Here is a 13460-nt window from a genome sequence, read left to right on the forward strand (position 1 = left end):
TATTCACTTTTTACAGGTGAAACACCACTGATCGATTCAGTTAAAACATGTAAAAAAGTAAGATTTGTATTAGATACAAAATCCAAAAATGTAAAAAGCAAGAAAAGTATTGCCACCTCACAAACTAACTTTATTAAAGCCATACAATTACCTTGTCTGGGAGCCTTGACAAAACCGCAAGCAATTATGAGGAAATACCAATATCAGGCGGCCCAAAGAAAAATTAGCAGTCTACCAACAAAGGTGGTTCCCAAACCATCACATGAACCACTTGATGATTTGATAGAAGCAGCTTCCTCACTGATTTCAATTCCAGAACTGGGCAAAGTTATGCCTGAGGAATTACTGAGGCCAACAAATCCATTGATGTCCAGGGATAAAGATAATCACATTAATTCTGACCAACATAGAAGAGAAATACGGCACGCAGTTGATGAGTATAACCTCACAAGCACGGCTGATAATTCATGTATCCAAACAATCGCTGCAATCTAGTGTTGATGTGGCCACCGACCAAAATTTATATCTGGAAAGAGATAAAGAAAATTCCCGGAAAGAATTGATAGCACAAACCTCTCAGCCCATTTCTCATCCAGTAAATTTAAGTGAATTAAAAGAAGTAGCAGTTAGTTCCACAACTAAAGTAAATGCTTTTTTTCAGATTCTCATATCCAGCAACTAATAACAACAACTAGACTGCAGGTTCTGAAGAATAATCCAGTCCCAGTATCTCAACTGACAACTGAGCTGCTACCATCAGCTAAAGTAAACAGGGAAAACATTGTAAAAGAGAAACAACCAGCAATGCATTGTTTAATAATTCAGTGTTGTCCCTTACCAGCCACTCAATATACCCTAAACTGGAAATCAATTTTGGAATTTTTTTCAGAAATTCCGGCGTTAGATGACTTTAACTCTGTTGATATTGAACAAGTGGAGTTTTTGGAAAATGGTGTTGGAACATCTGTTAGACTGTGGATAAATTCGAGAGTAATTGTGAATATGATTTGGGCTGTGAAGGCACAATCACTTGACTTGGGCTTTCTTTTGATGGGAAACACATTAAACTCCCCAGATGCAGGGATCTCTGCAGTAAACTCACAGAATAATTCCACAAAGTGTCCTCCAAACAAAGGGCCGTAAATGACATCTGCTCCTGCCTCCACAAAGCGGGCCAAAAATAGCTAACTGAAAAAATGTCTGAGGTGTTCTCACTAATTAGCTGGAATTCGCGAGGTTTTAGACATTTGCTAAACAATCCATCCAAGTTAATTATGCATGATATAGTCATTTTACAAGAAACATGGCTCACAGTACTACCGGTATGGAATAATTTTGATCTTTATTTAATTCCAGCAATGAAGGCGATTTGAGGCAGGCCAGTGTCAGGTTTGCTCCTAGCAGTAAAGCAAAGTTCGCATATGCAAACTGAATTTTGGTCCGCCCCGTATCCCTTCATGCAGATGATTAAACTACGTTACAATGAGGAAAAAATTGCTATTATAAATATTTAATGGAACACGATGGTATCTCTGAGGATCATTTCCTTAAAGATCTGACAGACTTACTAGACCTTGTTTCAAAAGAGCAAGAAAGCCACCATATTATATTCACAGGAGATTTTAATTTACATTGTTTTGAGGGAAAACAGTTTCACATCAAAGTCGCGTGCTAAAGTGGCTGAGATTAGTGAAAGCCAGAAATCTGTTTGTAGTGAATGGCTCACTCCCCTCTGATATACCACCAAATTCGACCTGGCAGAGGGGCGGAAGTGCTAGAACGATAGATTATATTTATGTTGACAGCTGGTTTATGTCACAAATTACCTATTTTAAGGTAATTTCGACAGTGCTGAGTGACCATAGTATGCTGTCAATGAAGTGCTGTTCCGAAAGCTATGTGAAAATAATTAGTCCCGATTCTCTTCCTTCAATGATTAGTGTAAATTCAGCTTGTAATAGGCTGTATTGGACAGATAATTCTCTGAAAGATTTTAGGAACTTTTTTGTTTTACAAACGACTAGTGCAAATGCTCAATGGGTTTTAATATCAACAACTTATGCAGATACAATGCAGTTATTCCAACCTAACTCTAGATGGCAGAAAACCAAGCAGAAGCCATCATTCCATATTTTCAGTAGCGAAGTTAAACTAAAGAAAACGCAAGTGCAACAAGAAAAGCAGCAAGCTTTTAAATGACCCTTTGATCAGAGAATTATGGCTTTAAGAAATATTAAGACCAAGTATAAAAACTGGTTGAGAGCTAGAAAATCGAAGATCTAGATGGTGTTGCTATGCTGTGTAGCTTAGCTCAAAAGAATGTGTTACAGACCTGGTCAATTATTAATCACTCTGTTGCGGGGAATCAGGTGTCCATTCAGTCAAATTGTATTAAGGAGCAAACTTTGGTTGAGTATTTTACAAATAAATTCACGAAACCTGAAGCTGAAGTCGTGAGTCTGATCCTAGTGTGATGGAGAAATTTTACTTAAATTTCGATAGAGATGACATTTTATATTTTATAACTAAATGTAGTAACTCTTGTGCACCGGGCCCGGATGGGCTTACACATTTAGCACTAAAGAAACATCCTGAACTGTGGACTGACATATTATTTTCCATGTTTGAAAAAATAAATCAGATGCAAGCTATACCAGAAACTTTGAAATGTTCAATTACCATTCCAATTTACAAAAAGAGGGATCGTACAAATCCGGTAAACTATCGACCGATTTCTTTATTTAATGCCCCAAGCAAGATTTTTGCTCGTATTATTCTTTGTGAATTTAATAATTGGTCAGCAAGGCTCTGCAGACGAGATCCTTTTCAGTCAGGTTTCGTAGCCAGGTTTGGGACAACCCCAAATATGCTGACCATAAACGTACTAAAGTCACAAAGTATCACAAATAATCATCCCCTGTATATGGCATATGCAGATTTTAAAATGGCCTTTGATTCTATAGATCGACAACTTCTCCTACTACAAGATCCTGGGCCTCATTACGACCCTGGCGGAGTGGGTTTACGCCAGCGTTATTCGCGGCGGACCCGTCCGCCCTACTACGAGTTCCCGTAGCGCCATGGAACGTTTTCCGCCTGGTTTTTCCGGGCGGAAAAATCCATGGCGCTACGGGACCTTGTTGTTAATTACGCCACCGTATTTTACGGTGGCGCAATTAACTCCTTCCCCACTCCCATTATACCCTATGGGGCAAAAATGGGAATGGGGAAGGGTAAAATGGGGAATGGGGATTTACCGCCCCGCCAAGGTCGGCATGGGGCGGAAAATCCGCCATCCTCCATGGCGCTATCGGCAGCTTTCCGCCGTGCTCCGCGGTGCATTTAGCACCGCGATTTCCGCCAGGGTCGTAATGAGGCCCCCTGTCTCCAGCTTTTCACTGGTAGGTGAAGTCACTCACACGATTATATGCCTGTTCTTGACCATTGACTTGCCCTTGACCAGTGTTGTTTTCCTTTGCAGCTACCTGGGACCTGGGGGGACCTGGTGCTGTTGTTCCAGACAACTGTGGCCTCAATAACTTGTCAGTGAGTGACATACTTATTTCCTGACTGGTGCTTGGGGACAGAGGTACTCTAGTCCACGTGATAGCTCACGTCTTGACAGTTGCCTAAACACATGAAACGCATGCAAACATGTCACTTCTCTACATCAAACATAATGCACATGAGTACATTGGCCATGTAGGCATCATACTAAACAACACAAACTCCAGAAGCATGCACAAAAGTCCCCCATCCAATAGCCCATTACCACTATGAGCCACAGAGTGTGTGCTAAAACCACCTGACGGCCGTAGGACATACTCAGTTGGAGATCATGTGATAATGAAAGGTGCACATGGCCAAAGAACCACAAAAACACACATACAACAGGAAGCCAAATGGCACTAAAAGACAGTAAACTGTTTTATTGAATAATACAATATTTATGTAGTGATGCTTAACTAGGGAGAATAAAAAAAAGTTATATGCAAAAAAACAAACAGAATAAAAGAAAACATGCAAGTATGGAACTATGTACAAGAGGCAGCAGGCTAGTACCTTGACGTTTCAGACAATGGCTGTGCAAAGACCAATTCCCCTCTACATCTGCCTCCTGCAGGCAGCACTCTGTTGTTTCCTGGAAGGCTTGCAGGACCTCCCTCATCCGTGACTCTATCTCCTCCGATGCTCTGCAAGACTCCTCCAGACTGGCAACCCATGACCGGGCCAAACTCTCTGCAGACTCGGCCCTGGCCCTTGCAATTGCTGGAGCGTGCACCCGCTGCATCTCCTCATCCTGCTGCCTCAAGAATTGCACCTCAGAAGACACCAGTACATGCACCCACCGTCTTGCCTGCTGGCTTGCTTGTATGATTCTTGTGGCGTCCTCCTGGCAGCTATCCTACAAAGGATTTGCCTCCTCAGCATCACCATCTTCTGCTGCCTGGCAATGTGCCTCTGATGCAGGTAATCCCTCCAATTCGATGACAGTCTGTGGGAGGGAAGTACTGCACCTGCACTGCCAGCATTTGCCTGGGATTCCATCCACAACTTGTTCACCTGTTTGTTCATGGGCAGGCTCTGTGACCACCTCCTCTGCCACTGTACCAACTTCAGTGGACAATGTGGGCGGGAGCGGTTGGGAGCAGTGCTCCTCTATTTTTGTGTGTTAAGTTTAAGTTTTACCATTCCAATGCTTTTATTTTAAAAAGAAACAGTTCCAGAATGGTTTTGTTTTAAAATAAAACTGTAGGAAGCAGTTGAAACTTGCACTTCAGTGCATGCAGTGTTTAAGGTGCCTGCTGTTCCCTTAAACAACAGGCACATTTGTTCGGAGGTTTGTATTGTGCGTGGGAGGGGGTGTGGCAATAGGGATTGTGGGGAGCAGCGACAGGCCAGCAGGGAACATTGTTCCACTACTTCTTTTCATACACTTTGACCACTGACCGACTTCCATCTCCATTAAGGACACAGGCACATCCAGACTCTCCAATGGTGGGACAGTGGCATAAGAGGCCATGGCCTTAGCTGACATGGAAGACTCAGTGGAGGTTGACTGGGACACAAGTGAAGTGGAGGAGGAGGGGGTAATTTTAGTGCCCTATCCAGAGAGTGCACTGCCAAGCAGTGTGAAAAGTGGAGGCCCATCTGGCCGTGATGCTGTTCAAGCAGCCCATGAGTCACATAAAGAGCATCACGTAGAGACGTCTTCACCTCAAGCCACCCTCCAGCAGTAGCAGCACGACATCACAGATGGCCTCATCAGCCGGAAGCATGGTTTCTGTCTGGGTGGAGGTATCAGCGTAGGTGGGTAGTGCTGCAGCAGATGGCCCTGGGTCAGGAGGATGTGCTGTCACCTCCAAGATGGGCTGCTCAGCCTCCTGTCACAGGTTCAGGTGTGGAGCATGCATATCCCCCTCAGTACATCCACCTGACACTGTGGGCAGACCTGCAATGGCCTCCTCCCCCATCAACCCTAATACCTCCAATGCGGTCTCCATGCCTTGGGGTCCCTGTGTGGTTACATCATCACTACCCTGTTCCATTGCTGCTGAGGTGTCCACACCAATGATGGGATCCATGGGCTCCTCCTCAGCAGCAGTGCCATCAGAAGTTCATGCTCCCCTAGGCACGTAGCCCTCCATGGAGAAGGAATGGAATTAGGCAAACCTGGGGTCTGTGGTGGCGTCTGGAGGTTTGGGCCCTGGTGTGCAGCTCGAAAGCACAGATAGTCCCCTCTTTTTCAGCTGCTGCAACTGTGGTAAAGGGAAGATACAACAAGGAATCAATCATAAGTGCAATGCATGTGTACTCCCCTCAATTGTATGAGAAGCATGCAGTCATCATAGGTCAACAAACAACTGCCTCACACACACAGGTCCATTCTTGGAAATCTGAATGAATCCAATCTCACAAGTGAAAGCTAATGAGAAGTTACATCATTCACATGCACATGTGAACATAGCACATTGTCGTGTGCCCACATAAACATGACAACTAATTTCTAAAGCTAATACATGTATGTTGAATCGATATCTGCAAAACACATTTGATAAATATATACGATATACAGAAAACACAAAGTTAGGCTGAATTAGCCAGATTTATTGGGCTGTACATCACACAGAAAACATCTGGCTATTTAAGCCTAACTTTGTGTTTTCTGTATATCTTATATATTTATCAAATGTGCTTTTCAGATACCAATTCAACATATATTTATTAGCTTTAGTATTTGTATGCAGAGTGCAAGCTATTATCCCAAATCTTATTTAATTCGTTCATTCCATAATTGAGCAACCCATAGAGGAGGTGTGGATGAATGTACCTTACATGGCCTCAAAATCTCAATCTGGGTTGTGTATCCGTCCAAGGACGTGTTGTCAGTGTCTGAAATTACATGCACACAAGTTATCATTGTCACCTAAAACTGTCAATGCACAGACCAACACCTGCCAGCTTCACAGATGTGTGCCAAGACATACTTAACGTGTGTGCATGAGGATGGATGTCAGTTACGATTTGTGAAAAAGCACAAACTTGCCCAATGCATGTATATTCATTGAAAACATTCTAAATCAGTGGTACTGATCACCCAGTGAGAACTTGCCAGCAGCTTTGATATGAAGCTGGGTTGATCCTCTACAGGATCCGGAGGTAAAGCTGTGCAACTCGATGGCAGTCTGCAGATTGTACCTCTGTGGAAGCACCTGCCTCTGGCATGCCCTCTCCTTTGATGTGGCTGCAGACCCTGAGGCCATCCATGAGCTTCTTCATATTGTCCACAGTACAGACTGCCCTCCTCTCAACACCACACCCCAAGCTGCTTCAGCGGATTGAAGACGAAATCAGGACTTGTTCACCCAGGATGCCAAATTCAGCAGCAGAGAAGCTGACACACCTCAGCCTTGCCACTTTGGGGGTGCTGGTTGACGGTGCAGACATGTTGCACCTGAGGCTGGTGGGGTGAACATGGGCCCTGACTGTACCTTTACTGTGGAGCTGTGATGGAATTATCGTGGTTTGGAAGTCCATATGTGGCTGATGAGGTGGTCATAGAGCCTGCCAGGGCACCAACAGATCAACATGCTAAGGAGGAAAACCAGGCCCTCCAATGCAGTGCATGTGGTCAGCAGCCAGTGACACACTCCCAGGCCATATGAAAGGTTAATGTTTTGGAGGCAAAATGTTGCAGGAGGAGACATAAAATGGCACAAGGCAGGAGGAACAGCAAGGCACAGGTTTCTCCACTAGATCCACGAGACAGAAGTGACAAATTCAGAGGAATGGCCCTATGCAAATACGGTTCACACTGCACATAGCACACACTGCGCATGTGAGCCCAATGCTGTAAATACTGTGTTCATGCATACTGTTGGGGGTGAATTCTCAGAATTGTGATAATTCCCTCTACCTTACCGACCCCTAGCAACATTTCTGGATTTTGAAGACTTGTTTTTTATCCTGGAGAGAGTTGTGGGGTCTGACAAACTCCATAGGCATAATCATTTACATTGTGTCACATAGCACCCTCAGTGCAGTGACACAGTGAAATCTTTCAGATTTCTCCAAGGTTTAAATACCTTCTCTGGGATAAACTACTGTTTCCCAGAGCAGTAAAGTGAAATTGACTTTAATTACATTTGTAACTTTCTAGACCCAACACACACTATTTTACAATAGGGTACTGGAGGGTTTACTTAGTATCCCCTTTCTCTAGCTTCTCATGAAACATGTGTATGTTACCCCTGCCTCACTGAATAGCTGGTGGCAGTGGTTTACTTTTAGTACCATTATGGGATTTTACTGTGGGCTGTGTTCGCGGCCACAGTAAAGCACCCATGGGTGCCATTTTTGTCAAAATGGCCCACATCTTCTTTCTTTTTTCACCATTTCTTTGTGGAAAGGTCCTTCTTGAGATTTCCCCTGCCCGCTAAACCAGGTTTGGTCTTTTTGTTCATTTTGCCTTGAAGCCAACCTTTGGCTCCAGGGTGTCTGGCAGGGGTAGAAAGCAAGGGAGGTGCCCAAAACTCCCTGTGATTAGTCTCCTAGGAGACAGGAATTCACTGTGGTGATTGGCTGGCATGCTTTCCACAAGGACAGCCACCCTGCTGGGTGACTGACAGCTAGGCTGGAATGAATGGGAGCACGCGGCATAAAAGGCAAGGATGCCTGCTGCAGCTCCTGGACCGTTGGTTTGCCTGGTGAAGTCCTGCTGCTGTGCTAAAACTCCAAATTTGTATCGACAGAGAAACCCCTGCAAGGACGACATCTCACTTTGAGTTGGTAGGACCAATCAACTCCAAAGTAAGCCACCTGGACACCCTCTCAAAGCTTGTCAAGTATCCACTGCAGTCGCTGCTGGAACTGGATAGCCAGGGAGAGGAAAACCAGTTTGTGTGTGCTGGTTTTAAGCTGGCCAAGAGCTCCAGGAAGATTCTCTGGACTCCCAGGAAGCAGGACTGACCGAGCCTGAGCCCCCTCAAAACAGTGCAGGACCCGAGATTCAAGGAAGGCCCATCTCGACAGCCAGGAACCACAGTGTTGCTATTTGCGGTAGATGCAAGAAGCTGAAACACAGAATAGCCACTTTTTTGAAGTTTGCCAGTTGCAAACAGTGACCATCCCATTGCAGTGCAGGAGCCCCCAGAAGTCCTCCCTCTTGTCCCCACGACTGAGGCCCAGGAACATTGAGATCTGCAGAGCTGCAACGGAACAGAAGTCATCTGCTGCACTTTTTCTTCAATCTTAAGGTACTGTAAAGTCTAAGAGAACTTACCTCTTGTATGTAGCCACTTGTCCTCATTGGAGACTTTCTTGGTTGCATGTGTAGAGTTGCTTGCAGCTTCTTTACTTAACAAGCCCAATCAGCTTGTGGTCCTACTTTGATTTTCTTCTATTCTACAAAGACTTTTTAAACATTGGAAAAGACTTTCTACTTACATGCAAGAAGAGCTTCACCTCACCTTGGGCCTCATTACACGGAAGGCGGTAACCATGGCGCTATTAGCGCCATGGTTGCTGCCGGTATTTTACCGTGTCCGCCTTGGTGGATGGTGGAATTACCGCCCTACTCCAAGGTGAGCGGGGACGGTAATTCCCCATTCACCAAAGCACTTCCCCATTCCCATTTTTGCCCCCATAGGGCATAATGGGAATGGGGAAGGAGCTAATTACGGTACCGCAAATTACGGTACTGTAATTAGCACTGAGGTCCCGCAAAGGGAACTCGTAGTAAGGCGGTAAGGGTTTACCGGTACCGGTGCCCTTACCGGTACCGGTAAACCCTTACCGCCTAACGTGTAATGAGGCCCCTTGACTTTTGCTAACTTAACATTGGCTGGCCTGGCTCCATGAATGACTCTTCTCTCTTTTGCTTAGGTGTTTTGCCTTCCTTCAGGGAAAGGATTAACTAACTTTGCATTGGGGGGTTGTATTGAAAGTACTTACCTTATTAAGAATAAGTCTGTGAATACTTGTTTTATACTGGACTCTCTTCTCTTTAACACTACTCCCAAGAATAATCTAAATGCAGCAGTGATATATTAATGCCAACAGCACCCTAAATATTGAAGTGACCGGATGGTGTAGGTAGTGCATGTGTGTCATCCGAAATGGGTATTTGCTGATTTAGATAACTAAGAGTGTGTATTTTTGGAGTGTATTTTTGTGTTGTTTAATATTGCTCCCTTCTGAAGAAGGCTTACCATAACTGACTGGTAAATAAATTAATAATTGTGTACTCAAGAAACCTTGTGTGTAAGAGTTTAGTTGAATATGTGCCACTGTGAATCTCTGTGTAACTCCCCTACAGCTCACATTGACCCCTCTTGAGATAAGCCTGACTGCTCAACACGCTACCAGCCTGTGTAGTACAGACTTATACCAACGGTTGGGTTCCTATTGCCAGGAGCTCAGGGTTGTTGTAGTGCACCCAAAGGGTACTGCATAGAATCTTGCCTAACACTGGTGGCAGGCGATGAAGATCTATTGTATATACATTGGGCCTCATTACACGGATGGCGGTGGACCAAGGTGCTATCAGCACCTTGGTCCATGCCGGTAAAATGCCAGCACCGCCTTGGTGGAAAGGGGAATTACCGCCCTATTCCAAGGTTGGTGGGGCGGTAATTCCCCCTTCCCCCCCATTGCCCTTCCCCATTCCCATTTTTGCCCCTTAGGGCATAATGGGAATGGGGAAGGTGCTAATTACGGCATCGCAAATTGCGGTACCGTAATTAGCTTTTTGGTCCCTTTGCGGGTTGGTTTTTAATGCCTGTAAAAAGCAAAGGGACCTCGTAGTAAGGCGGTAAGGGTTTACCGGTACTGGTAAAATAGCGGTACCGGTAAACCCTTACTGCCTACCGTGTAATGAGGCCCTAAGAATTTGCTTCGCTTTTGTTCAATTAATAACCTTCACAAGTCTAAGCTCCACTATAAAAACAATTGTATAACATGCCAAATATGGATAACTTCAGTCAGGAAGCCCTAGTCATTCTAACAGTAAAGCAACTGAAATAAATATGCAAGGCCAGGAGTCTCCTTGTTAAAGGAAAGAAAAATGAATTAATTGATTATTGAATCTTCAAAGTCTGGGTAGTGAGCATGTCACTTGTAAACTTGTAAACCTCTCCACTGGCTCCCGTTGACTGCAAGGATCACATTTAAGATCCTTTGCATCAGCCTCAAAGCTGATGTCTGGGTCCTGGGATCTCGCTACATCTAGCTTTCTTTCTCTGAATACCTCCTGCTCGAGTTCTTGGGTCATCTAGCTGTAACTCTCAGCAGATCAGATATTTCTCCAAGCAGAGAGTGGGAGGTAGATCGCTTTCTTCGGAAGGAGCCTCCCTCTGGAATGGCCTACCTGCCCCCTAGACTTGAGACCGATCTCCATAAGGTCTGGAAACTTCTAAAGACTTTCCTTTTCTTCTCCTCCTTTCCTTTCTCCCTTCCCAGCTAATGTCCCCCTGCCTCTGACTGGTGCCAGGTCCCGTATGAGTTCTTACATGGTGCCAGGTCCTCCTTGACCAGTCTTCCTCAGCACCCCTTACAAGAACTTGCCCTTGGGCACCCTTTCCTAGACAAGCATGAATCTGGTCCACTCTGTCCATCGCACTATTTTTCCCCTTCCCTTTTATCCCCTGGAACTTGCCCTCTGCAGCTCTGCTTAGTACTTGCTCAGACCCTTGTGGCCCTAGCTCCTGTGCCCCCGTTCCCACCTCCCAGGCTTCCACCCTGTTCTGCATTCTCCCCCTGGACTTTTGTCACAGTACTTGCACAACCAGAATGCTACAAGGCCTACTATGACCATTACTGTTGTTGTTCCTCTGTACCCCATCCCATTTTCTGTCTTGTGGAACCTGAAAACACTTGTGTATAGGCACCATACAAATGTCCAATAAATAAATAAATACAGGAGTGGGATTTTCTTTCCTGCTTGGATCTACATGATGCATAGGATTATGTCCCCTTTTGGCTGGTTCATCAGAGGTTTCTGCGGTTTTCTGTCAGCAGACGTCACTATCAGTACATGGCTCTTCCCTTCGGGGCTGAAGCCCACTCCTTGGATCTTCATGAAGGTCCTGGCCAGGAGTGGTGGCTCTTCATGCTTAAGGTTCAGACCTTCTCCTATCTGGATGACTGGCTGGTCAGGGCATCATCCCAGGCGGCTCTTCTCCAGTACGTGGTCATTGTCTGCAGGATGTTGGAATCCATGGGGTTCATCCTGAATGTGGAAAAATCCAACTTGCAAACTTTGCAGAACCTTGAGTTTATCAGGGGTCAGTTCTGGACTGCCAGGGATTTGGTGCTGCTGCTGGAGGACAGGGCGGCCAGGCTTTGTTCTTTGGTTCTGGACTTGGCAGGCTGGCGGCAGGCCTCAACAAGGTTATTTTACAGGTCCTGGGGCATATGGCATCTTGTGTATTTTTGGTTCTATGTGCCAGACTGCAGATGAGGCCTCTCCTGTCTCACCTTCACAGACACTGGTGGGTGGACTCACAGGACTTTGAGGACTTCATCCTAGTGCTGACTGCCGTGACGGTGCAGCTTCAATGGTTGTTGTAGCCGGGTGCAATGGCCCCTGCAGGCAGACTTTTCATGCAAGCACCGGCACCGTTCACAACGGTGCCAGTGATTCGGTCTCCCCACTCCCATGGAGTCCTATGGGACTCCACAGGAATGGGGAGTTACCGAATCTGCTGCCTGACTTCCCGTGCAGCCGGAACTCGTGGCACTGGTGGGTTACCGCCAACCTCCAAACGATGAGCAAAGTCTTCTGTGGTGGTCTTGTGAGGTTTGAAATAATCAGCCAGTGCTTGAGGTCAGGCTTTCATCATATTGCGTTCTGGTACTCACAGGCACAACTTAATAATGTGAACACCTACAAATGTACAGGAAAGATAAATGACTATGCAGTAAAAAAGTACATGACTAAAGCGCTCCAATTATGAACATAATTTGTGTGAGAGTGGGAAAAGGAAGAGTACCTCAGAGGGGATGCAGCTGGTAGTGCGCCTTCTTGGAAAGGTCCTTGATATGAGGTAAGAAGAAGAGAGTCAAGTCGAAAATGACACCAAGGTTTTTTGCCTCACAGGAAGGTGAAGAGGGCCCATGGAGGCAGTCAGAGTGAGAGAGTGAAAGCGGGAGCAGGGGCCCAATGAGGAGGATCTTTGTCTTTCCAGTATTATGGAAGAAATCACTGGAGGTGCACCAATCCTGAATCACGATTAGACAGTCTGGAACATGCGAGAGAAGAGAGGAGGCTGTAAGGAGTCAGAAAGAGAGCTGCGTGTCATCCACATAACACTGAAAGTTAGAGCAGAAAGTGGCAATTAGGTGGTCCAGAGGGACCACGTAGAGATTGACGAGCAAGGGTGAGAAGTTAGAGCCCTAGGGAACACCACATGTGGAGAAAGAGGTGGTAGAGAGAAAGGACTCGAGTTGGACCTGGAAGGGTTGGTCCAGAAGGAAAGAGGTCAGCCACTCTAGGGCGGATATGTGATGCCCAGGTTTTTACAGAGTCGGTTGATCAGGATGTTATGTTATGTTACCTGGACTTGTAAAGCGCACGGTCGCCCAAGGGCATCATGGCGCTGGTGAGGAAGCTACCGAGCAGGAAGAACAGTAGTAGCCAGAGAACTAAAATAGAGTTGTTTTCAGGGCTTTCCTGAAAGCCAAATGGTTAGAGGTAGACTTGAGTAGCAGTGGGAGGGTGTTCCACAGCCTGGCCGCAGCAATGGAAAAGGCTCTGCCACCGAGTCTTTCCCGGTTGTACCTAGGGACCACCAAGAGGTTGGTGGTCGAGGAGCGAAGATTGTGGTCCGGGATATATCGGACAAATTTGGTTTGAAGAAACTCAGCTCCTAGGCCCTGGATTGCCCGGTGGACAATACACAGTGACTTGAACTTAACTCACTGAGCCACTGGAAGCCAGTGAAGTTGGCGAAGCACTGGCG

The sequence above is a fragment of the Ambystoma mexicanum genome, chromosome 7p, assembly GCF_040938575.1.
Source record: "Ambystoma mexicanum isolate Mex_15411 chromosome 7p, UKY_AmexF1_1, whole genome shotgun sequence".
Lineage (NCBI taxonomy): Eukaryota > Metazoa > Chordata > Amphibia > Caudata > Ambystomatidae > Ambystoma > Ambystoma mexicanum.